The sequence below is a fragment of the Nyctibius grandis genome, chromosome 6 (genome assembly GCF_013368605.1).
Source record: "Nyctibius grandis isolate bNycGra1 chromosome 6, bNycGra1.pri, whole genome shotgun sequence".
NCBI lineage: Eukaryota > Metazoa > Chordata > Aves > Nyctibiiformes > Nyctibiidae > Nyctibius > Nyctibius grandis.
The window spans coordinates 47,398,531-47,424,920 of NC_090663.1; the positions used below are offsets into that span (position 1 = coordinate 47,398,531).

A 26,390-nucleotide genomic window follows, 5' to 3' on the forward strand; every position below is an offset into this window, starting at 1 on the left:
GTTAAGGTTTAGAAGTAGTATACTCTACTTGCAGTGGTCCCTAGTGTCTTCTGACCAGATGAACTGGACTCCAGGATTAGCCAGATGACACAAATACACCTTTGTGTAAATTTGGAAGGTACTGTTCCTGAAATGTTTTGCAGCATTCATTCAAGAATTCCTGCTGAAGTGAAAACTTCCATTGATAAACTCCTTTGTGTAAAATGTCCAGAAAGTTAATTCCTGAGGCTAAGTTAGCACTGACTAACTGGTGTTAATTTCACTGAGTATGAAATTTGTCCAGACATCTGGCTTAGTAGAGGAGAGTAGTTGCTTTGGAGTGTAGACTCCAGACACTTTAAGTGGCTGTGGTTAGATGATATATATACACTCTTTCCCCAGTGTATATCAAAGAAAAAGGATTGCAACCACTTCCATTCTGAAGCGAACTTGGCTTCCATTTTCAAATTATCTATTGAAAAGGTGACAGTAATGCATATGCTAAAGTAGTAGGTTAAATTATCTATAATGACTCAGTTTGGCTCAATTGACATTAGAGGGCAGGAAGATCCTGGAATGATCTTACAGCCTTAGTTTCCTAGGTACACACTCAGGAATGTATCACCAGGTCTGAGTGCCTGGCTTCCATCTACTCAAACATGAACACCCCTGAGAAGGGAAAATAGCTGTGTCTTCTCCTGATATGGAGAAGGGGCACAGCTGTGACACTTGAAGGTTAGAGCTTGAGGGATGCTGTAAAGTGCCTCTGCCCTCACGTGTACTGACTTGGCAATGGAAGTATGTTTGTGTTGTACTCAAACTGTTTTTGTCTAAGAGGTTATAATGAAGATATTTCCTGAGAGGTGACAGAAGGTAAGTGGATTGGTAACAGAGAAAAGTTGAAAGCTGATGTTCAGTTCTTATGATAGCAAAAATAAAAATGAAAGCAAATTTTTCTCACCCTAGACCGAGATTTTTGTTTTGGAAGAGACTGTGTGTATTTTCTTTTAAATTGTGTTTTTGACATTTTTATTCCTATGCATAAGACCTATGCATAAGCAGAATTATAATGGGAGAAAATTATATAAAAGGAAGTTGTTATTTTTTTTCCCTGGAAGATTTCTCTAATTTGCATTTTTTTAATAGTCCACATAAAGCAATTTTCAAAGATGTCACCATGAGTAATAATTTTGTTATATATGAGATATACATTTAAGTACAGCTGTAATAATAATACAAATATTATTATAAAGTCGAATGATACCATGTTAAATACTTTGAAGCAGGTAGATGTGAACCTGTCCAGAGAGATTTATTCATAACCAGTAATAATTAAAAATTATTTTATTAGCTCTTAAAAGTCTCATATGAGACTTGTTTGGATTTTGCTAATGTATCCTAGAAACTCTTATTTCAACAATGTCTAGTCATCTTCTGATTCTTAATGTTATTGTGGCCTTAACTACAACCTGCAACTGAATTCTTTGCTCTAATTTTATGCTTTATGAGAATTCCAGCCTTTTACAGTTTATGAATTTTCTTCCTTACAATTTCATTTAATAGGCCCTTGCTTTCTCTCCTGACAAAGTTCATCTACTTTTTCTATGTATATTTCATTACTTTATTAATTTTTGTTCTTCATCATTCATCTCCTCCAATTAAAGGATCTGTCCTTTTCATCTGTGTTTCTGCAGATGGAAGTTTTGTAGATTCCATGCTGTTTAAGTGAACCTGATGGAGTGGGAGTGTCATGGTGAATATTTATGACCTTGTGCCAACTGTCTCTGTGAAACTGTGACAGTTTCCTCAAAAAATGGAGAGAGCGAGTACATTGATAGCTTTGGGTTTTTTTCCTCTGTTTTTTAGCACAATTTTTGCACATTCATCCTCCTGAGTCTCCCTTCCTTTTGTTGGTTATACGAAGCTTTGATTTGATCCTATTCGGTTGTACCTATAATACGCTTACTTTATTTATGTTTGATTGAGTCATAGCAATAGTCTGTCTTGTTTGTTTCAATAAAAATACCCCAATACCCATACTTAGTTGTTTTCACAATTAATTGTGGTATCTGAATGGAAGAAAAGATGGTATTTGCAGACATAAGTTGAGCACTGTTATTATTCCAAGAAGCTGGAGGTGGGAAGGGTTATAAAGATTCTTTGAAAGCAGTGAATTTGTTCTCCTTTTGTCATTTTTAACAAAGCATGTCTGTTTATGTTGAAATTGCCTAAAAGTTCTCATTTTAATAAGACCAGGTTTCTAATTTGCTAGATATGACATACATATAAAGAAACATCCTTTTCCTGTAGGAGTACCTACCATCTAAATATATAAAAAACACATGGGTTGAAAATAAGGTTTTACAGTTGTAGCATTTTCTTTAAACATAGCTTATTTGCTCCGTCCTTTATCCCTGGTGTGGCAGTTGAAAGAATGTTTCTTAAAAAGCAACTTACAAGGAAAGTTGTAATGAAGTGTTAGTTCACTGCAAAAAAAATAGTGAATATTGGTTAAATGAAGAAATCGCAGCCATAACTGAACAGACAGCATATGAAGGCAGACACTCATATGTGTGTCATACTCATAGTCATCCACTGCGTTGAGTACACTGGGCTGCGTATTTCAAAGGAGGAGCCCTCTCAGCTTTTTGTTACTCATGTACCACCAGGGACTCGCGCTCAGGGCACAGTGGGGATTTCAACACTTTTCTAAAGCAAACAGTTCCAAAAATTGCAACTGTAGGGCACTTGATCTAAAAACAGCTTTGTACCTGCTATTAATTGGATGCAGGGGTGGACTTCATAGCATGCAACAGAAAGGGAAAATTTTATCTTTGCGTCATGAATGTAATGAAACTCTTGACCTAGTGCCACTAATAGCTGTGGCTTAGTTGACACAATCTTGTAGCTTTTTTAAGCTAGTAGTACAGCAACAGCTCAGGGCGGTGCAAAATATTTCATTCTTAGCTGGGTAATAGGAGAGAACAAAGCGGCTTCATTCATTGCTTTGTGTCTTGTAGACACCAGCTTTTTAGTCTTTCTGCTAAATGCATGTTACTGTATTGTTATTATAGGTCTTATTCTCTGTTGTGTCACTTTGGTTTCCTCTAGTATCAGTGAGGGGAAAATCATCTAGCAAGGACTCATTTTTTAACTGCATTTTCTATCTGAGATGAGAATTTCAGTGGGTTAAGAGAGCTATGGGTTTTCATTTAAATTGATTCAACTTTACTGTTTATGCTGGAAAAAGCCAGTGGGATGAGATTTAGGTAGTAACATATCTTGTTTAGGCTGAGGAATACTGGAGGAGGTGAGCAAGAGCCAACTGGCAGATAGTTCTACAATCTATTTTATGAGAGAGAATGTTATTTTAAGGTAAATGATCCTTAAAATATTAAAGTCTACGAAGTGTTTATCAATGGATGATATTAGAAAAAGTGGTAATCAGAACAAGATGTGCTTCATTAGTTTTTGTGAATATTTAAAGGTGCAGGCTTTGTTCAAGGTGCTTTGAGGCTCATCCCTCTGGAAAACATGGAAATGTTTTGTATGCGTCCTTTCCTTAAGGAATTTAACAATACTTCCCCCCAGCTAATGTTTGGCTAAATTGGAGGTGTTGCTAACTTTAGCAAATGTTCAGTTTCTGCTTCAAAAGTGTTTTTTTTTAGATTTATTTTGACCTGAAGTGGTTCATTGCTGTCATGAAACACATTTGATATCTAATGTTTCATTTTTATGGTAAGACCAAAATTTCACTGAATTCAGTTTGAAGACAACTCAATCAAAGACAAATCAAGAAAATCTTTCAAAGATACTCGATGTAGATTGAATCCATCTGTAACTGACACAGTATAGTCTCATAGTGATATTGTCCCAAGGCTTTTTTCATTTTCCCCAGTCCTTTCCATTTTGACATTTTTTAAGCTGCTTTGTAACATCTTTTTTTTGTTGTTGTTGTTGTTATTTCAAGTATTTACTTCAAAGTATCTGTTGGATTTCCATAGGCAGTTTCAAATAGTTTTCCACTCGTATATTCACTGGTTTTAAAACATCATCTGTGTATATGCCTAATTACTTAAAACAATATTTTTGTGCATCAAAGAAACAGATTTTCCACAGGTTAGCTGGAGTTCATGTAATGTGGTCTGATACCTGCATTTAGTGTCTGCTTTGAGATGGATGCAACTTTTGTGGTTTTGCCACACTGAGTTCCTTAATGATAATGAAGATATATTCCCTGCTTGCAGTATTTATTACTAGAAAATGTCTGTAAACTTATGCTGTAAATGGTATTGAAATGTGCAACTTTTCATGGTTTCTTACAGGGGGAAAGTTTCTTACAGGGGAAAAAAAAAAGTTAGACTCAGAATTCAAATCCAATGACAATTTCCTGTTACGTTGTTTTCAATCCGTGTATTCACCCAGTGGCAGCGTGTTTTTAAGGGTGTGCCTTTGCTGTGTAAGAAGCATGTGATGCTTGTACCAAGCCTGTGATTTTGCTCATGTCTTCAATAGTCGCTTTTAACGTCCGGAAGTGGATAGATGGGAGTGATTTCACATCCTGGAGATGTTACAGTGTAACCCTAACTTTCAGAGCTGGGGTATCCACATTGAGCAGAGAATGAGAAATAAAGACTTGTGATCTGAACTAGCATGCACAAGAAATTAACAAACTTTGCAGTCCTACAATAAAATAATTTAATACTCTCTGATTAGCATGTGGAGATGCAGTATGCCTCATAATTTGTCCAGTTCCCAAGTTGCTGTGTAGCCCTGATGCCATGATGATGAGAGTAACATCAGCTATTGGAAAACAATCCTACTTCCATAAAGCTGAGCTTTATGCAGGTGTATTACCTTTTGCGGAATATAAATGGTGCGTGAACAATTGCTAGTGTTTGGAAGTCATTCTTCCTTGAAGAACTATAAAATTCAGGCTTCTGTATAGGGATGTTGTCCTCTTATGCTGCCTTCTGAACAGGGCTGTTTTACCTTGTACTGAACACACACGGAGAAAACAATATCGTAAGAGTTGGGTGTCTTCTGTCCTTTTCTAGCTACTGATTATATACTGATCAGAGGCTTTAAAGGTTTTTAGAGAATTTCCTAGAGAATCTTAGAACTATTCAGCTGTAAAAATGTGTGTGATAATTGCTACTGTGGTAAGATACTGAACAATATAAAATAAACTTTTTATCAGTATGTGATGTGAAGAAGCTGGTTAGCTTTATGGCACAAGGCCGAGGGGGTGGCAGGCTAGTAAATCTTACTTCAATCCTGAGAACGAATTTATTAACGGTTTTTTAGCAGAAGATTTACAAATCTGACCCTTCATTAATTTAGGTTCTTAATAACCTCTTCCGACTCTCTTAAAAAATGCAGTTATTCAGTGAGAAAAGCAAGAAAGAACTTTTTTTGCCTAAAAATATTCTTGGGAAGGATAACTTCAGGAAGTGTATTGGACAGCAGTTTTACCTTTTTTCCTGGTTGTAAAATAGCTGAGTGGAGAAGCTTGCCACTCTGAAGTGCTTAGTGGAACTCAGAGGAACTGTAACTGGTATTGGGACTTCTCAGGTTGGATTTTATCCCAGTGCATAAGTGTTGGTGAGATTATACAGCAAAGTGCTTTTTGTAGTATCCTTACGTTGCACAGGAGTTCACTATAAAACTTATTACTCTTACGTGGTATTGAAGAGAATTCAGTTTTTTATTGAGGCTTGAAAGAACAGATAAATGTAATAGCATATTACCTTTACTCTTATCTTCCAAAGCAAAGCATCCAGGCAGAGGTAAGATAAAAGTGTAATCAACTTAATCTTGCAATGTTTAGAAAGCTGGTAATGGCTAACACAAAGAAATGTATGACTTAAATCTGTGGTAGAGTTGTGTTAATTGGGAATGAATATTTAAGGTACATAATCTGCAGAAAAACATAGAGAGCTTTGCAATCATTTGCCTGGGTGTTTATGTTAACTGGTACTTTTCCTTTAGGAAATAATTTTATCGTCCTTCTCCTGCCCGCCCTCCATCTCAATTACCACCGTTAGATGCTTAGTTCCATGGAAAAGTAACAAAACAAACCCTAGCAAAGCTCTTGATTTCTTGATCAATAAGCACCATGTAAAAACCTGAGTAATTCTTATTTCAGTATGCCTTTTCAAAAAATGTTCACGGGTTTGATAGTAACCATTGGATCCTTCAGAACAGGAGCTGGAGGGATTTGTTTTCTGAATCTGGGTCCAGTACAATTTAAAATGAAAGAACTGTATTGTGATAGTAAACTCAAAGTTAGTCTGTCAATGTCCATCTAAGTGTAATAACTAATTACAGAATTAGGTAAGCATCATAACAACAAATTATATTTGATTAGAAATGAGTATCTTTTTAATAGTTATGTGGCTCTGCTTTTGGTATACTTCCACAGCTTTTAGATGAAATTATAGACTTAATCTTGTATTTTTTGTCTTGTAGTTTAATAACACTTTGGAATTCTCTTCATCTGGAGCAAATAAAGAGGGATGAAGAAGAAAAGGCTTGTGTATGTGTAGGAACATGCTGTATCACACATTTCTAAACTTAATTACCTTTATTTAATCAGAAATGTATTCTATGTTTGTTAAAGAAACAACCTTTTCTGATTTCATTAAACTTCTCAGGCATGTAGAGTTTCAGCCAGGGAATGTGCTTTGTTTTGAACTCAGTCAGCGACCCCTATAAAAACGTTTAATTAACTTTTTGCCAATGTCAATATAGCTCTATTACCCTCCGCAGGCTGGATGAGCTCCCTCTGGTGGCTCATTTACGGTGAAGTTCTGTGCTTTGCTTTACTTCAGTATCTGTTTACTCAAGCGAACAAGGCTGCTGATCCCAGGTATCAGTCAGGCATCAGTTCCTTGTGGGCTTGCTTTTAATTGAAAAACATCAATTATTTTCTTACAGAATGAAACACCAGCGTTTAAATTCACACCAGTTTCAATTTGCTAGCAAAATAAAGAGGTACTGAGTACCTGTCACGGTTTAAAGCTGGGCTGGCGATTAAACCTGCGGCAGATGCCCTCTGTTATCCCCCCCCCCCCTCCCCCCAGAGGGAAAGGGAAAGGGAAAAGGGAGAGAGACTTCTGGGTTGGAAAATTAAAACAGTTTTAATAAACTATAATAATGAAAAAAAAAAAGTATAATAATAATAATAGAAATAATCAAATATATACAAATATATATACAAAACCAAGATTGAGCTCCCCTGAAGTCAGCCACGTCACCACCGGCACTGCAGGGCAGGCTCCGGGAAGGCCCAGGCTGGGCCTAGCGATGGTCGAGAGCTGGATTCAGGAACGCACGGATCGGGATCGGGGGCAGCAGGAAAACAGACGGAGTCCTCCCTGGACACCGGCCATAGCAGAAAAGAGAGCGAGACCCTCGTGATCCCCCCACTTTATACCGAGAATGACGTGTATGGGATGGAATACCCTCGTTGGTCAATTTTGGGTCACCTGCCCTGTCCGCTCCCCTCTGCAGCTGCGACCCCCCTTCGGCTCTTCACTCGTAAGCAATGAGGAATTCAGCAGTGACCTTGGTTTCTCTCAAGAATAAGTACAGCAAGAGCCTTTCTGCACAACATCCCTACCGGTGCCTCAGTGATAACTACAAACTTCGAGCGTTATCAGTCCTGGAAGCAGACACTGTCTGCAAAAACATGCAGTTAGTTTCAGAAAGTGCAGTTACTTAGAGGAGACTTAGCTGAAAGTAAAAATCACTGAAAGGAAAATCGGCCTGGTTTAGGCCAAACCAGGACATTCCACCCCTTATTCCATACCATTCACGTCATACTCAGATCACCACTAACTTTTCATTTTAAAATATATACAGATAACATTAGTTTATGATTCATCTCTATACAAAAAAAAAAGTTCATCAAGTTCATTTAGTTCAGGATTGTGGGTTTCCATCTGGCTAGGAGTCTCCCAGGGTAGGAGAGATGATATGAGCTTTGTCACAGTTCGTGCCCACGGGTTGCAGGTTAAAGATGTCAGTCTCGAGGAGGCTACTGGACGCCACTTGCAGCTAGCTCCGGTCTCATCACCACTGCTTCAACCTGAAAGACACTTATGAACACTGTTAGTATTATGCAGCAATTAACATCATGCAGTTCAGAATTAAGTATTCTCACCCAAGATCAGATCACCTTCAGGGAGACATCGGACTCCACCATCCTGCAGCATCACCCACCAAGTACATCCAGGTCCTTGAGCAAAAGCAATCCCATGAATGGGTTTACCTTTGCCCGTAGCAGGAAGAACCCAGACAGTTTTTCCCAACAGATTCCTTTCATGCACCACAGGGACTTTATCCCCTTCTATTGTATGTAAAAGGTCTGACTGAGCAGGGCCAGCTCGGTTGATAGATCCTCTGGTGTTGACTAGCCAGGTAGCTTGTGCCAGATGCTTATCCCAGTTTTTAAAGGTTCCACCCCCCATTGCTTTTAGGGTAGTTTTTAACAGCCCATTATACCGTTCAACTTTCCCAGAGGCTGGTGCATGATAGGGGATGTGATATACCCATTCGATGCCATGCTCTTTGGCCCAGTTATCTATGAGACTGTTTTTGAAATGAGTACCGTTATCCGACTCAATTCTCTCTGGTGTGCCATGTCGCCACAAGATTTGCTTTTCGAGGCCCAGGATAGTGTTCCGGGCAGTGGCATGGGGCACAGAGTATGTTTCCAGCCATCCGGTGGTCGCCTCCACCATGGTAAGTACATAACGTTTACCCTGGTGGGTCTGAGGGAGTGTGATGTAGTCAATTTGCCAGGCCTCCCCATATTTATATTTCAACCACCGCCCCCCATACCACAAAGGTTTTAACCGTTTGGCTTGCTTAATTGCGGCGCATGTTTCACAATCATGGATAACCTGTGCAATAGAGTCCATAGTTAAGTCCACCCCTCGGTCACGAGCCCATCTGTATGTTGCATCTCTCCCTTGATGACCTGAAGTGTCATGAGCCCACCGAGCTAAAAATAGTTCACCTTTATGTTCCCAGTCCAAATCTATTTGGAACACTTTAGCAGCCTGATCTGCTTGTTGGTTGTTTCGATGTTCCTCAGTTGCCCGACTTTTAGGTACGTGAGCATCTACATGACGTACCTTCACGACTAGTTTCTCTAGCCGAGCAGCAATATCTTGCCACAGTTCAACAGCCCAAATAGGTTTACCTTTACGCTGCCAGTTGCTTCGCTTCCACTGCTTTAACCACCCCCACAAGGCATTTGCCACCATCCATGAGTCAGTATAAAGATACAGCCTTGGCCACTTTTCTCGTTCAGCAATGTCTAAAGCCAGCTGGATGGCTTTTACCTCTGCAAATTGACTTGATTCACCTTGTCCTTCTGTGGCTTCTGTGACTCGTCGTATGGGACTCCATACAGCAGCTTTCCACTTCCGATGCTTTCCTACAAGACGGCAGGATCCATCGGTGAACAGGGCATACTGCTTCTCATCCTCTGGTAGTTCATTATATGGTGGGGCTTCTTCAGCACGTGTCACCTCCTTTTCTGGTGGCATTCCGAAGTCTTTGCCTTCTGGCCAGTCCCTGATCACTTCTAAGATTCCTGGGCGATTAGGGTTTCCTATTCGAGCCCTCTGTGTAATTAATGCAATCCATTTACTCCATGTAGCATCAGTTGCATGATGAGTAGTAGGAACCTTACCCTTGAACATCCAGCCTAGTACTGGTAATCGGGGTGCCAGGAGAAGCTGTGCTTCAGTACCAATTACCTCTGAGGCAGCTCTAACTCCTTCATATGCTGCCAGTATCTCTTTTTCAGTTGGGGTGTAATTGGCCTCAGAGCCCTTGTATCCTCGACTCCAAAATCCTAGGGGTCGACCTCGAGTCTCCCCTGGCACTTTCTGCCAGAGGCTCCAGGTAGGACCATTGTCCCCAGCTGAGGTGTAGAGCACATTTTTAACATCTTGTCCCATATGGACTGGTCCAAGGGCTACTGCATGCACAATTTCTTGTTTAATCTGTTCAAAAGCCTGTTGTTGTTCAGGGCCCCACTGAAAATCATTTTTCTTTCTGGTCACCTGATAAAGAGGGCGTACAATCTGGCTGTAATCTGGAATATGCATTCTCCAGAAACCCACAACGCCTAAGAAGGCTTGTGTTTCCTTTTTGTTAGTTGGTGGGGACATAGCTGTTATTTTGTTGATCACCTCTATCGGGATCTGGCGACGCCCATCTTGCCATTTAATCCCTAAAAACTGGATCTCCCGGGCAGGCCCCTTGACCTTGCCTCTTTATGGCAAAACCAGCTTTCAGAAGAATTTGAATTATTTTCTCCCCTTTGTCAAAAACTTCTGCTGCTGTATCACCCCATACAATGATGTCATCAATATATTGCAAATGTTCTGGAGCTCCACCCTCTTCTAGTGCAGTCTGGATCAGTCCGTGGCAAATAGTAGGACTGTGTTTCCACCCCTGGGGCAGTCGATTCCAGGTGTACTGGATACCTCTCCAGGTAAAAGCAAACTGTGGCCTGCACTTTGGTGCCAAGGGAATAGAGAAAAATGCATTAGCAATGTCTATAGTGGCGTACCACTTGGCTGCCTTTGACTCCAGTTCGTATTGAAGTTCTAGCATGTCTGGCACGGCAGCACTCAACGGTGGCGTAACTTCATTTAGGCCACGATAGTCCACAGTTAATCTCCATTCTCCGTTAGACTTTTGCACTGGCCATATAGGACTATTAAAGGGTGAGCGAGTCTTGCTAATCACTCCTTGATTTTCTAATTGTCTAATCAGTTTATGAATGGGGATCAGGGAGTCTCGATTGGTGCGATATTGTCGTCGGTGCACCGTGGTAGTAGCAATTGGCACCTGTTGTTCTTCAACTTTCAGCAACCCCACAACAGAAGGATCCTCTGAGAGGCCAGGCAAGGTAGACAGCTGTTTAATGTCCTCAGTCTCTACAGCTGCTACACCAAAGGCCCATCTGTATCCTTTTGGGTCCTTAAAATACCCTTTCTTAAGGTAGTCTATGCCAAGGATGCACGGAGCATCTGGACCAGTCACAATGGGGTGCTTTTTCCATTCATTTTCAGTTAGGCTCACTTCGGCCTCCAATACAGATAACTCTTGAGATCCCCCTGTTATTCCCGAGATACTGACAGATTCTGTCCCTTTATGATTCGATGGCATGAGGGTGCACTGTGCACCAGTGTCTGCCAGGGCTCGATACTTTTGTGGTTCTAATGTGCCAGGCCATCGAATCCACACAGTCCAATAAATCCGGTTATCCCTCTCCTCCTCCTGGCTAGAGGCAGGGCCCCTCTAATTAAAGACTGGATTCGTGCAGCTCACGGGGATTGGACCTTCATTTCCCCTATTCACTCTTGGAAAAAAGGGATTTGAGGCCCATCTACCCTGACTGGGGTCCTGCTCATTGGTAACTGGAGCAGCCATCCTCCTAGGAAAATTCTCTCTGGTATTTCTGTTAGCTTGCAACTCACGTACTCGTGCCTGTAGGGTACTGGTAGGTTGTCCATGCCATCTGTTCATGTCCTCCCCATAATCAGGCAGGGTAAACCACAGGATACCTCGTGACGTGTTCCGTTTCCTTTGAGCCGGTCCAGTAGGAGGGCGTTGCCTCCTAAAGGCTGCAACGCGGGCCTGTGTAGGTAGAGAGTCAAGTTTATTCTCGATCCTGGACAGTTTGTCTGACAGTTGTTTCAATGAGTCTTTGTTTTCCTTAGTCAGTTTTTCCACAGCCGAGACACGGGCCTGCAGTGGGGAAGAAATACTATCTTCATACTGTCGCATACAGTTAGCCATTTCGCCCACACTAGGTCGTGCCATAGCATCTTCTCCCCAGACTAATATTGACAATGTATGGGCATGTGTTGGTGGAGCGCTCTTCACAACCTTCCGGAACACGGATCGGTTGCATTCCACTTCATCAGGATTTACAGGATCTACAATGTCCTGAGGGTGTTTATAAATGATCTCTTGCACAGCTAGTTCTCTAAGGTAGTTAATACCTTTTTCTATAGTGGTCCATTTGCTTAGGTGGCTCATAACATCATCTTTATAGGGATACCTGCTCTTTACAGCTGACAAGAGTCGCCTCCAGAGACTGATACTGTTCGACCTTCTTGGAAGCATCTTATCAATACCACCATCTCTGGACAGGGATCCCAACTGTCTGGCTTCTCTACCATCCAATTCTATGCTATCTGCCCCATTATCCCAGCATCGGAGCAACCAGGTAATTATTGGCTCACCGTCATAACGACTAAAATCTTTTCTTATATTTCGCAGTTCTTTCAGGGATAAGGAGTGGTAGGTTATCTCTACTTCCGAGTCCGAGTCCTCCTGTGATTGTTCTGCCTTAGAAGGACCTTTCTTGTCCTTCTTGTGTAATGGGCCTTCTTTAAAAAGACGATCAAGGAAACCCCCCATCTGTGTCAGACCCTAACTCTGACTGAGAAGGGCCCTCACCTGGGTCCCGTGCTGGCTCTGCCTTAGAAGCCTCTGAGTCATCATCCTTCACTTTACTAGCTGATTTCTTTCGGTGTTTTCTCCTGGTTACAGGGGCAGCATGATACCTCCTGCTGTTGCTGCACCGACATCTAATCACATAGCACACCAGTAACACATACAGGACACCCAAAAATAACAACATGCCCTGTTCGAATTTTGCAGGAATCAGCTTGGCAAAAAAGGAGCAGATACTATCAAAATCAGTTAAAAGACGCCCAGTGTGCGCAGCTACGGATTCGCGATTAAAGCTGCCCATAATTGTATCATAGAGATAAGAGATCGGAATAATGACTGCCCAGTTTATCACGACATAAATCAGTATCACAACCCATACCGAAACGACACATTTTGACCAGCACGCCCTGTTAAACCACATGTAAGCACTACCACACAGCGCATACGGCAAGTAAGGTATCATTACACATAACTGTAAAACAAGCTTTATAAAGAGAAGAGGTAACACAAGGCTCACAAATGACATTATCATCTTAGCTATCTGTTTTAATTTCCAACCCCTCGTAAATCTCAAAGGAAGAAATCTGATACTCTCTTGGCTGAGCTCTCCGGGTCTCCTCCCACTGGAGCTGGGATTCGACTTATCAGAGCAACCTGTCGGAGCTTCTCTCGAGCCCCACGTTGGGCGCCAATAAATCTGTCACGGTTTAAAGCTGGGCTGGCGATTAAACCTGCGGCAGATGCCCTCTGTTATCCCCCCCCCTCCCCCCAGAGGGAAAGGGAAAGGGAAAAGGGAGAGAGACTTCTGGGTTGGAAAATTAAAACAGTTTTAATAAACTATAATAATGAAAAAAAAAAAGTATAATAATAATAATAGAAATAATCAAATATATACAAATATATATACAAAACCAAGATTGAGCTCCCCTGAAGTCAGCCACGTCACCACCGGCACTGCAGGGCAGGCTCCGGGAAGGCCCAGGCTGGGCCTAGCGATGGTCGAGAGCTGGATTCAGGAACGCACGGATCGGGATCGGGGGCAGCAGGAAAACAGACGGAGTCCTCCCTGGACACCGGCCATAGCAGAAAAGAGAGCGAGACCCTCGTGATCCCCCCACTTTATACCGAGAATGACGTGTATGGGATGGAATACCCTCGTTGGTCAATTTTGGGTCACCTGCCCTGTCCGCTCCCCTCTGCAGCTGCGACCCCCCTTCGGCTCTTCACTCGTAAGCAATGAGGAATTCAGCAGTGACCTTGGTTTCTCTCAAGAATAAGTACAGCAAGAGCCTTTCTGCACAACATCCCTACCGGTGCCTCAGTGATAACTACAAACTTCGAGCGTTATCAGTCCTGGAAGCAGACACTGTCTGCAAAAACATGCAGTTAGTTTCAGAAAGTGCAGTTACTTAGAGGAGACTTAGCTGAAAGTAAAAATCACAGAAAGGAAAATCGGCCTGGTTTAGGCCAAACCAGGACAGTACCAAAGTAAGTAAATAAAACTGAATTACTTACTTCCAAGTATAAATTGCACAATAGGTGCAGTGATTTATGAGTGGCACCCACCTATAACAGTGCTTACTCTTAAACGCAGGAAATATTTGGATATTAAAGACAATTATTCAAGAATGTGATTTTAAAATGGCTTAGTCCTGTAGCTGAACTACAATTTGGGTTAAAATGAATCTTGATATCAGAATTCATTTAAGCTATTTCATAGCAGTAAAGAGTAGCTTGGAGAAGTGGAGACTGAGGGGTGACCTCATTAATGTTCATAAATATGTAAAGGGCAAGTGTCTTGAGGATGGAGCCAGGCTCTTCTCAGTGACATCCCTTGACAGGACAAGGGGCAATGCGTGCAAGCTGGAACACAGGAGGTTCCACATAAATATGAGGAAAAACTTCTTTACGGTGAGAGTGACTGAACACTGGAACAGGCTGCCCAGAGAGGTTGTGGAGTCTCCTTCTCTGCAGAATAGCTAGCAGAATCGCAACCCTGGACTTCAGGAGGGCCAACTTTGGCCTTTTCAAGCAATTGCTAGGGGAAATCCCATGGGACAGGGTACTAGAAGGTAAGGGGGCCCAAGATAGTTGGTTAGCATTCAAGGACTGCTTCTTCCGAGCTCAAGACCAGAGCATCCCAACAAGTAGGAAGTCAAGGAAGGGTACCAGGAGACCTGCATGGTTAAACAGGGAACTGCTGGGCAAACTCAAGTGGAAGAGGAGGGTGTACAGATCATGGAAGGAGGGGCTGGCCACTTGGGAGGAATATAAGTCTGTTGTCAGAGGATGTAGGGAGGCAACTAGGAAAGCTAAGGCCTCCTTGGAATTAAACCTTGCAAGAGAGGTCAAGGACAACAGGAAGGGCTTCTTCAAATACATTGCAGGTAAAGCCAACACTAGAGGCAATGTAGGCCAGTGATGAATGAGGTGGTGGCCCTGGAGACAGAGGATAAAAAGAAGGCGGAGTTACTGAATGCCTTCTTTGCCTCTGTCTATACTGTTGGAGGCTGTCCTGAGGAGCCCCGGACCCCTGAGGCCTCAGAAGAAGTCAGGATAGAGGAGGAATCTGTCTTGGTAGATGAGGGCTGGATCAGGGACCAATTAAGCAATCTGGACGTCCATAAATCCATGGGCCCTGATGGGATGCACCCGCGGGTGCTGAAGGAGCTGGCGGAAGTCATTGCTAGGCCACTCTCCATCATCTTTGCTAAGTCGTGGGCAACGGGAGAGGTGCCTGAGGACTGGAGGAAAGCGAATGTCACTCCAGTCTTCAAAAAGGGCAAGAAGGAGGACCCGGGTAACTATAGACCGGTCAGCCTCACCTCCATCCCCGGAAAGGTGATGGAACAACTTGTCCTTGGTGCTGTCTCTAGGCACATCAAGGATAGGGGGATTATTAGGGGCACTCAGCATGGCTTCACCAAGGGGAAGTCATGCTCAACCAACTTGATAGCCTTTTATGAGGATGTAACCCGGTGGATAGATGATGGTAAAGCTGTGAATGTGGTCTATCTCGATTTCAGTAAAGCGTTTGACACGGTCTCCCACAGCATCCTCGCAGCTAAACTGAGGAAGTGTGGTCTGGATGATCGGGTAGTGAGGTGGATTGTGAACTGGCTGAAGGAAAGAAGCCAGAGAGTGGTGGTCAATGGGACAGAGTCCAGTTGGAGGTCTGTGTCTAGCGGAGTCCCGCAAGGGCCGGTACTGGGAGCAGTACTATTCAATGTATTCATTAATGACTTGGATGAGGGATTAGAGTGCACTGTCAGCAAGTTCGCTGATGACACAAAACTGGGAGGAGTGGCTGAGATGCCGGGAGGCTGCGCAGCCATTCAGAGAGACCTGGACAGGCTGGAGAGTTGGGCGGGGAGAAATTTAATGAAATATAACAAGGGCAAGTGTAGAGTCCTGCATCTGGGCAAGAACAACCCCATGTACCAGTACAAGTTGGGGGCAGACGTGTTGGAGAGCAGCCTAGGGGAAAGGGACCTGGGGGTCCTAGTGGACAGCAGGATGACCATGAGCCAGCAGTGTGCCCTTGTGGCCAAGAAGGCCAATGGCATCCTGGGGTGTATTAGAAGGGGTGTGGTCAGCAGGTCGAGAGAGGTTCTCCTCCCCCTCTACTCTGCCGTGGTGAGGCCGCATCTGGAATATTGTGTCCAGTTCTGGGCCCCTCAGTTCAAGAAGGACAGGGAACTGCTAGAGAGTCCAGCGCAGAGCCACAAAGATGATTAAGGGAGTGGAACATCTCCCTTATGAGGAGAGGCTGAGGGAGCTGGGTCTCTTTAGCTTAGAGAAGAGGAGACTGAGGGGTGACCTCATTAATGTTCATAAATATGTAAAGGGCAAGTGTCTTGAGGATGGAGCCAGGCTCTTCTCAGTGACATCCCTTGACAGGACAAGGGGCAATGGGTGCAAGCTGGAACACAGGAGGTTCCACATAAATATGAGGAAAAACTTCTTTACGGTGAGAGTGACTGAACACTGGAACAGGCTGCCCAGAGAGGTTGTGGAGTCTCCTTCTCTGCAGAATAGCTAGCAGAATCGCAACCCTGGACTTCAGGAGGGCCAACTTTGGCCTTTTCAAGCAATTGCTAGGGGAAATCCCATGGGACAGGGTACTAGAAGGTAAGGGGGCCCAAGATAGTTGGTTAGCATTCAAGGACTGCTTCTTCTGAGCTCAAGACCAGAGCATCCCAACAAGTAGGAAGTCAAGGAAGGGTACCAGGAGACCTGCATGGTTAAACAGGGAACTGCTGGGCAAACTCAAGTGGAAGAGGAGGGTGTACAGATCATGGAAGGAGGGGCTGGCCACTTGGGAGGAATATAAGTCTGTTGTCAGAGGATGTAGGGAGGCAACTAGGAAAGCTAAGGCCTCCTTGGAATTAAACCTTGCAAGAGAGGTCAAGGACAACAGGAAGGGCTTCTTCAAATACATTGCAGGTAAAGCCAACACTAGAGGCAATGTAGGCCCAGTGATGAATGAGGTGGTGGCCCTGGAGACAGAGGATAAAAAGAAGGCGGAGTTACTGAATGCCTTCTTTGCCTCTGTCTATACTGTTGGAGGCTGTCCTGAGGAGCCCCGGACCCCTGAGGCCTCAGAAGAAGTCAGGATAGAGGAGGAATCTGTCTTGGTTGATGAGGGCTGGATCAGGGACCAATTAAGCAATCTGGACGTCCATAAATCCATGGGCCCTGATGGGATGCACCCGCGGGTGCTGAAGGAGCTGGCGGAAGTCATTGCTAGGCCACTCTCCATCATCTTTGCTAAGTCGTGGGCAACGGGAGAGGTGCCTGAGGACTGGAGGAAAGCGAATGTCACTCCAGTCTTCAAAAAGGGCAAGAAGGAGGACCCGGGTAACTATAGACCGGTCAGCCTCACCTCCATCCCCGGAAAGGTGATGGAACAACTTGTCCTTGGTGCTGTCTCTAGGCACATCAAGGATAGGGGGATTATTAGGGGCACTCAGCATGGCTTCACCAAGGGGAAGTCATGCTCAACCAACTTGATAGCCTTTTATGAGGATGTAACCCGGTGGATAGATGATGGTAAAGCTGTGGATGTGGTCTATCTCGATTTCAGTAAAGCGTTTGACACGGTCTCCCACAGCATCCTCGCAGCTAAACTGAGGAAGTGTGGTCTGGATGATCGGGTAGTGAGGTGGATTGTGAACTGGCTGAAGGAAAGAAGCCAGAGAGTGGTGGTCAATGGGACTGAGTCCAGTTGGAGGTCTGTGTCTAGCGGAGTCCCGCAAGGGCCGGTACTGGGAGCAGTACTATTCAATGTATTCATTAATGACTTGGATGAGGGATTAGAGTGCACTGTCAGCAAGTTCGCTGATGACACAAAACTGGGAGGAGTGGCTGACGCGCCGGGAGGCTGCGCAGCCATTCAGAGAGACCTGGACAGGCTGGAGAGTTGGGCGGGGAGAAATTTAATGAAATATAACAAGGGCAAGTGTAGAGTCCTGCATCTGGGCAAGAACAACCCCATGTACCAGTACAAGTTGGGGGCAGACGTGTTGGAGAGCAGCCTAGGGGAAAGGGACCTGGGGGTCCTAGTGGACAGCAGGATGACCATGAGCCAGCAGTGTGCCCTTGTGGCCAAGAAGGCCAATGGCATCCTGGGGTGTATTAGAAGGGGTGTGGTCAGCAGGTCGAGAGAGGTTCTCCTCCCCCTCTACTCTGCCGTGGTGAGGCCGCATCTGGAATATTGTGTCCAGTTCTGGGCCCCTCAGTTCAAGAAGGACAGGGAACTGCTAGAGAGTCCAGCGCAGAGCCACAAAGATGATTAAGGGAGTGGAACATCTCCCTTATGAGGAGAGGCTGAGGGAGCTGGGTCTCTTTAGCTTAGAGAAGAGGAGACTGAGGGGTGACCTCATTAATGTTCATAAATATGTAAAGGGCAAGTGTCTTGAGGATGGAGCCAGGCTCTTCTCAGTGACATCCCTTGACAGGACAAGGGGCAATGGGTGCAAGCTGGAGCACAGGAGGTTCCACATAAATATGAGGAAAAACTTCTTTACGGTGAGAGTGACTGAACACTGGAACAGGCTGCCCAGAGAGGTTGTGGAGTCTCCTTCTCTGCAGAATAGCTAGCAGAATCGCAACCCTGGACTTCAGGAGGGCCAACTTTGGCCTTTTCAAGCAATTGCTAGGGGAAATCCCATGGGACAGGGTACTAGAAGGTAAGGGGGCCCAAGATAGTTGGTTAGCATTCAAGGACTGCTTCTTCTGAGCTCAAGACCAGAGCATCCCAACAAGTAGGAAGTCAAGGAAGGGTACCAGGAGACCTGCATGGTTAAACAGGGAACTGCTGGGCAAACTCAAGTGGAAGAGGAGGGTGTACAGATCATGGAAGGAGGGGCTGGCCACTTGGGAGGAATATAAGTCTGTTGTCAGAGGATGTAGGGAGGCAACTAGGAAAGCTAAGGCCTCCTTGGAATTAAACCTTGCAAGAGAGGTCAAGGACAACAGGAAGGGCTTCTTCAAATACATTGCAGGTAAAGCCAACACTAGAGGCAATGTAGGCCCAGTGATGAATGAGGTGGTGGCCCTGGAGACAGAGGATAAAAAGAAGGCGGAGTTACTGAATGCCTTCTTTGCCTCTGTCTATACTGTTGGAGGCTGTCCTGAGGAGCCCCGGACCCCTGAGGCCTCAGAAGAAGTCAGGATAGAGGAGGAATCTGTCTTGGTTGATGAGGGCTGGATCAGGGACCAATTAAGCAATCTGGACGTCCATAAATCCATGGGCCCTGATGGGATGCACCCGCGGGTGCTGAAGGAGCTGGCGGAAGTCATTGCTAGGCCACTCTCCATCATCTTTGCTAAGTCGTGGGCAACGGGAGAGGTGCCTGAGGACTGGAGGAAAGCGAATGTCACTCCAGTCTTCAAAAAGGGCAAGAAGGAGGACCCGGGTAACTATAGACCGGTCAGCCTCACCTCCATCCCCGGAAAGGTGATGGAACAACTTGTCCTTGGTGCTGTCTCTAGGCACATCAAGGATAGGGGGATTATTAGGGGCACTCAGCATGGCTTCACCAAGGGGAAGTCATGCTCAACCAACTTGATAGCCTTTTATGAGGATGTAACCCGGTGGATAGATGATGGTAAAGCTGTGGATGTGGTCTATCTCGATTTCAGTAAAGCGTTTGACACGGTCTCCCACAGCATCCTCGCAGCTAAACTGAGGAAGTGTGGTCTGGATGATCGGGTAGTGAGGTGGATTGTGAACTGGCTGAAGGAAAGAAGCCAGAGAGTGGTGGTCAATGGGACAGAGTCCAGTTGGAGGTCTGTGTCTAGCGGAGTCCCGCAAGGGCCGGTACTGGGAGCAGTACTATTCAATGTATTCATTAATGACTTGGATGAGGGATTAGAGTGCACTGTCAGCAAGTTCGCTGATGACACAAAACTGGGAGGAGTGGCTGACGCGCCGGGAGGCTGCGCAGCCATTCAGAGAGACCTGGACAGGCTGGAGAGTTGGGCGGGGAGAAATTTAATGAAATATAACAAGGGCAAGTGTAGAGTCCTGCATCTGGGCAAGAACAACCCCATGTACCAGTACAAGTTGGGGGCAGACGTGTTGGAGAGCAGCCTAGGGGAAAGGGACCTGGGGGTCCTAATGGACAGCAGGATGACCATGAGTCAGCAGTGTGCCCTTGTGGCCAAGAAGGCCAATGGCATCCTGGGGTGTATTAGAAGGGGTGTGGTCAGCAGATCGAGAGAGGTTCTCCTCCCCCTCTACTCTGCCGTGGTGAGGCCGCATCTGGAATATTGTGTCCAGTTCTGGGCCCCTCAGTTCAAGAAGGACAGGGAACTGCTAGAGAGTCCAGCGCAGAGCCACAAAGATGATTAAGGGAGTGGAACATCTCCCTTATGAGGAGAGGCTGAGGGAGCTGGGTCTCTTTAGCTTAGAGAAGAGGAGACTGAGGGGTGACCTCATTAATGTTCATAAATATGTAAAGGGCAAGTGTCATGAGGATGGAGCCAGGCTCTTCTCAGTGACATCCCTTGACAGGACAAGGGGCAATGCGTGCAAGCTGGAACACAGGAGGTTCCACATAAATATGAGGAAAAACTACTTTACGGTGAGGGTGACTGAACACTGGAACAGGCTGCCCAGAGAGGTTGTGGAGTCTCGTTCTCTGGAGACATTCAAAACCCGCCTGGATGCGTTCCTGTGTGATATGATCCAGGTAATCCTGCTCCGGCAGGGGGATTGGACTAGGTGATCTTTTGAGGTCCCTTCCAGTCCCTAACATTCTGTGATTCTGTGTGTGATTCTGTGATTATAGTCACTTAAAATTATGAAGGCAGGAGACTTTGTGGGTCAAAACCACGAGCAAGTTTAAAGTGAATTTGCCACCTCTGTAATGTTAATTTCCACAGATCCTTTCGAACTCCATGCTGTTGTAATTTAATGGGATCCTTATCATACTGGCAATGAGCTGTCCTCTCTCTGAACTAGTGGGAGAAGTTTCAAAGCCAAACATGCAGACTGGACATAAGGTTAAACACTTGGTTCAGTATAGAAGATTTCTTTTATTAAGCTATTTTCAATAAAGCTGATTACAGAATAGAATATTAAAAAATTAGAGAAGTTGTAGTTCTTGGCATATGAATATTTAGCAAAGACAAAATTCTACCCAGGTGTTTCTGATGGAAAGGAGGAGGAACAGGTCACAGCAGATGAGAATAGGAGGGAAATGACAGTATTTTAAGCTTACAAGATAAAGATGTAAAATAAAGGGAAAAAATACAGTATGATAAACAATAGACACTTGTAGGAAGTTGAGAAGAAATATATTATAAAAAGCGTTTTGAATGAATATTCATTTGAATTTTTTAATTAATATCTTGCATTTTTTCATGTCTCTTAAAGAGTCTAGCAGCTGAGATTCACAAAGCAAATAATGCTTAGCAAACATGGGAAATCTCTAAGAGTAAACTTTCAGTGTTCACACAGATGGACCTGATTGTAAGATTTTATTTTTGATCACAAATTGTGCATCTGTCTTCATTCTTTATCAAATAATGTTCGAGAGCAGAGTTCATATTATAATCTCCAATATACTGTGCACCTGAATTTCTGCATTAAAAACAAACAAACAAATGAACTTGGTCTTCCAGTCTAATTATATGTAGCCAGTAACAGAAGCAGGTGGGTTAGCAAATAATAATTTCCTGATATGCAGGTTTTTTAGAACAGTTTCCCGCTGTGTCTGAGTTCAGCATCTCATTGGTGTTGGTGATCAGAACTTTGAGAAGTGAAAAGTCTGATTTTTGAGGAAATTACTGGTGTAGCTTGTTCAGGACTAAGAAGAATTGGAAATAACTTGTTTGTGCACCCTGGGACTATGTTTACATTTTTGCAGATAATGATAATTAGCATTTTCCAGTCATCCTTTTGTTAAGAAATACGCTCATCCTTTTTATCAGTCTGTGCTCCTGGCTGCTACCCAGCTTCTTTTCTCCTGTTCCACCAGTGCCATAACCGTGCTGCTTGTACTACTGAACTTCATCCTGTTTCTAATGTTCTCATCTAGAAGATTGTCCAGGTCTTCCTGTATTGTGTCCCGGCCCTTCTCTGTGTTGACTGATAGCTTTAAATCTTAGTCCGTTCTTAGTGAATAACGCTGGAACTCTTTAAGATTGGTGGGTTCAGGTTTGCAGCATTTAACCCAAAACTTAGTAGGTGGATTCCACTACTTGCTGCATGAGTAGCTAAGTGTCACTGCAGTATAAATAGTAGTTTCTTGAGCAGATGCTTTAACTGCATAATTTCATTTCTTTTGTAGTGTAAATTGGTTAAATACATAGTCTGCCCATTCTGTGTAAAAGTTTGTCGTTGACTTTTTCTGTTTGCTTCTATAAGGTATAGTTGCATTTAGACAAAAATTCCAAATTGTCATTCTAACTTGTGAGAGAAATGGGCTATTGAAGCTACTGGCAGTTTCTAGAACTTCAGTGCATGTCTTCTCTTGTCCCCTATTTCATGGGGACATTGTAGTGTGATAAGTGAATAGTACGCTTGGTTTAATTTAGATAAACTTAGTGTAAACACTATATTGGAGGCATGCATGAAAGTTTTTGTGTTTATCAGTGGAAATCAGAAGTTGTTTTTAACTTTACTATCTAGGAGATAATGAAGATAATGGGATTTAACAGCCAGGGGCCACATTTTATCCAGTTTACCACTGTTCTGTCATCTCATATCTCACTTCCCTCAAATCTAAGTTTCAGCTAGGTAAACTTTTATTTAATGCACAAGGCATATTTTAATTCAGTCTCAGTTGTTATATATCCAAAGACATTCATTTGAAATTTTTAGTTGATTACTTCCTTAATACCTTTAATACACCTATATTCATATTATGTGGTACTTCTCAGCACTTCATTCAATTATGAAGCTAAAAGTGGGCAAAGGGGAAAGCTACCAAAAACCCCCTGAGGATCTAATAACATGATGGCTACATTCAAGTCTATAGCAATTCCATATAGGATTTAAAAAGTGATTTCTAATATGACATCTCACAGCCATTTGTTCTAATTTACAAAGAAGGCAAATTCTGTTCACCTCTTTTAAATGACTTTTAAATTTTGCGTTTGATGATGACTTGCACAAGAGTTCTGCCTAAAGCTCTTGCATTCCTGAGGCTCTCCCTTTGAAGTCAGCCCACAGTGCAGAACAGCATTTAAGACAACCTGGTCCAGATAACAGAGAACAAAAGGTGTTCCCATTGGGAGGAAAAGATATCTGGAAACTGGTCCATGCTGCATTGAAATATTTGGACATTTTAAAATAATTACACTCCTCGATTGTATTTTGGCTCAAGATATCTTTCATATTTGCCCTAATTCCATGACTTGCTTTGTATTTTAAAAAAAAAAAACCTGAGGGATAGGAGATGATCTAAAGGAATTTTTCATTTATCTAAAAATTTCATTTGATTCTAGTGTCATGCAACTTGAGGATGCTGTGAAGCCCAAGGGATTGGTGTACATCGTCTTGTTTGTTTTGCATTAGATCACTATTAACTGTGTTTTTAATTTAGATGTTCGAAGCTTCTGCTAGCTAAAGTGACTGTACTTCATCCCAGTTGATCAGTATCTAGTACTGGTGTCCACTTCCATAGCTGCTGTGGTGATCAGACTTGCTTCTCTATACCTAAGATGAAAATATAAGACAGGCTGAAAGTCACAACAAGTAGCCTGCATTAACTTTACTAATATAGGTGAGATTGTGTTTTCTTTTCTTTTTTCCTCTCAAAACTTTATGTAAGAGAGTAACTACTATTTTAAGGGAAAGAAAACTGCATTAATTGTAAGTGAAAGTGGGCTCCTCTCTGACTTTACTTCTTATTATAACATACTAAATTTTATACTGATTGTATGTGTGGAGATAGCTTTATTCTGAAATATCTGCAGAAAAGGGAAAACTTGTGTTTAAAGGGTGTTATTGGAAGTTTATATATATTTGTGTGTGTGTACATGTAAATAAAGGCCTCTGAATATGTACTGGTATGTAACCTTAATTTTTAGGTGTATGCTGATACAGTTTTGATAACCTGACAGCAAAATTTCATTTAAAGTTGTAGACAGGATTCTTTTCTTTAGGACCTATCTATAAATTCTTTTGAAATCTGCCTCCTGACAATACCCCTTATTATTGTTTGTGGTTGTTGTGTGCTTTACCCTTTTGTAATTTTGTCATCAGTGCATATCAGAGGTGAGAAGTTCAATTGCTTTGATGCACTCGTTAATATCAGAGGGGAAGGCAGTGGATCCTCTGCAGAAATTTTGGGTTACAGAATGCTTTGTACTTCGCACAGGGTTATATCTAGGACTGCAGAGCATCTGTGTGCAGTAATGGAATATTATGCAGTCCAACCTCTTTCCATAAAACCACTTTTTTTTTGTTGTATTCTTAAATAAAGTTGTGCTGAGAATAAATGAAGTGCTACTGTTAAATTCTTCATCAATTTCTTATTAAGGAAATGAAGGTAATATACGGATGCTGAAAATAATATGTAAAAGTGACTCGAGGACACGGAAGGTATAGGCTAGAGGTCAGCTAAGATGTTTGGAGTATATAAGAAGCATGTTAATAGGTCTGAAAACATTAATGAGGGTGTAAAATCTCCCCAGTTAGATAGTAAAGGGAGTGTAGTATGTACAGTGTATGTTACTTTTCTGTATTATTTTTGAGGACAGTGAAACTGTCAGTACAGTGTTTCCTTGTAATTGTGTCACAAAGGGTTTGTGTCGCTGTTTTTCATTCTCTTGTTGATGCTTACATCACCATGGTTGGACCATTAACCATAGCTGATCAGATTCTTTTCTTACTTCAGTATAGTAGGCTTGTATAAATGGGTATGGTGAGAAGAACATTGTTAAATTACAATAAAAACATTGTGTGTGTGTGTAGGGTTAGAGTTCTTACCCCTTTTTGTTGTCTGATTCTTACGGAAATGCTTTCGGGGTAGTTTGTACAGTGAATGTACATGCCCTGAGCGTGAGAGAGGATGTGGTAGTCTTAGAGCCACGGATGGAGGGGATAGACAAAGAGGTTGCACATGTTGCAGGCTAGAGCAGAAACACAGGGGGTGGTCCACAGCTAGGGAGCAGACCTATATTGTGAAACATGAGGAAAGCAGTTCCTTTTGTCTTTATTACCTTCATGGTCGCCAGGGTCCAACTAAGGAGAGAGTATTGGGTGACTGAAAATTAAGTTGGATCCTTTGGGTTCTCTGTATTGGGATTAGTAGCATTTCAAACCATAGGCAAAAAGGGGGTTACTTGTCTCTTCTGTACTTACTTGCTTCAAGAACTGTGGATTATATTTCTGTAACTTAAATCAGTTGCTAATGGCCCACCCAATACGTAGCTCTCTTCTCCGACATGTCATTTTCACGTGTTCCAGGTCACCAATTCTCTTCCATTATTGTCATCCCCTTAGGGCTGAAACCCCATCTAGCTGCTTTGCACAGCAGCTCCATACTCCACCAGAGTATCTATCGTGCTGTTCTTCGAGCGAGGCAGGGCACCGAAATGCTGATTCTTTGAGTGGTACATTTGCTGAAATTAGTGTTGTTTAAATAGAATATCCCAGGCTGATAACCATGGGAAATGAGTGGAAGTTACCACATTTTCTGAGAAGTGTTTGTTTGTATATTAAAAAAAAATATATATTATATAAAATAACTTTATTTACAACTTTATAGACTTTTAATAGAATCTTTCTAGGTAATTTATAACTTTACAGGATCCGAGTAAGTAGAGTTAAGGTCTTGCTCAGCAAGGGAGAGAAGAACAGCGATCTGATGCCAAGTTTATATATTTCGTCTACCTGAAGCTTACCTCAGACTTGCACTTTTCAGCCTCTGCTCCCTTTTTTGTAAGAGGGCTGTATTCCGCTCCCGGTGATTGCTCTGAGATGTAGTAGGAAGTGATGGAAGGGAACATAGGAGCCTGCAAATCATTCTCTAAATGTTATGAAGTACTTTGGGACTCTGAGAGCTAAAAGCACATTGAAAATTGAAATCAATAGTTTTATTGTTTCTGCAAGATGTGCTCTGATGTTCTACTGCTGTTCTGAGATCATAGGTGTATGAACACCTACGCAAAAGCTTTACGTTTTATAATTCTATATAGTAAACTTGAAAAAGCAAAGAGGGAACATTGAACTAAAGTGTGGGACAGAAAAATGATCCCAGCCCCACCTCTGCCACTGACTTTTATGCTGTGCTTTTGGACATGTCCCATGTCTTCCAACAGCTTTGTTACCACGAAACAGTAGTGCTCTCCACTTTTCTACATATAGCAGTATGAGGCTTGAGTGATTTGTGACTTGTTTTAGCACTCGAGGCGGGAAGAGCCACGTTCGGCATATGTACGGTGAGGGCAATTGCATTTTA

The 26,390-nt window shown here is 43.0% G+C and overlaps 1 protein-coding gene across 2 annotated transcripts in view; it reads left to right on the forward strand.

Moving 5' to 3' along the window:
• Positions 1-26,390, forward strand: part of MARCHF1 (membrane associated ring-CH-type finger 1) — a 297,872-nt gene that overhangs the window by 108,070 nt on the left and 163,412 nt on the right. The window lies entirely within an intron of this gene.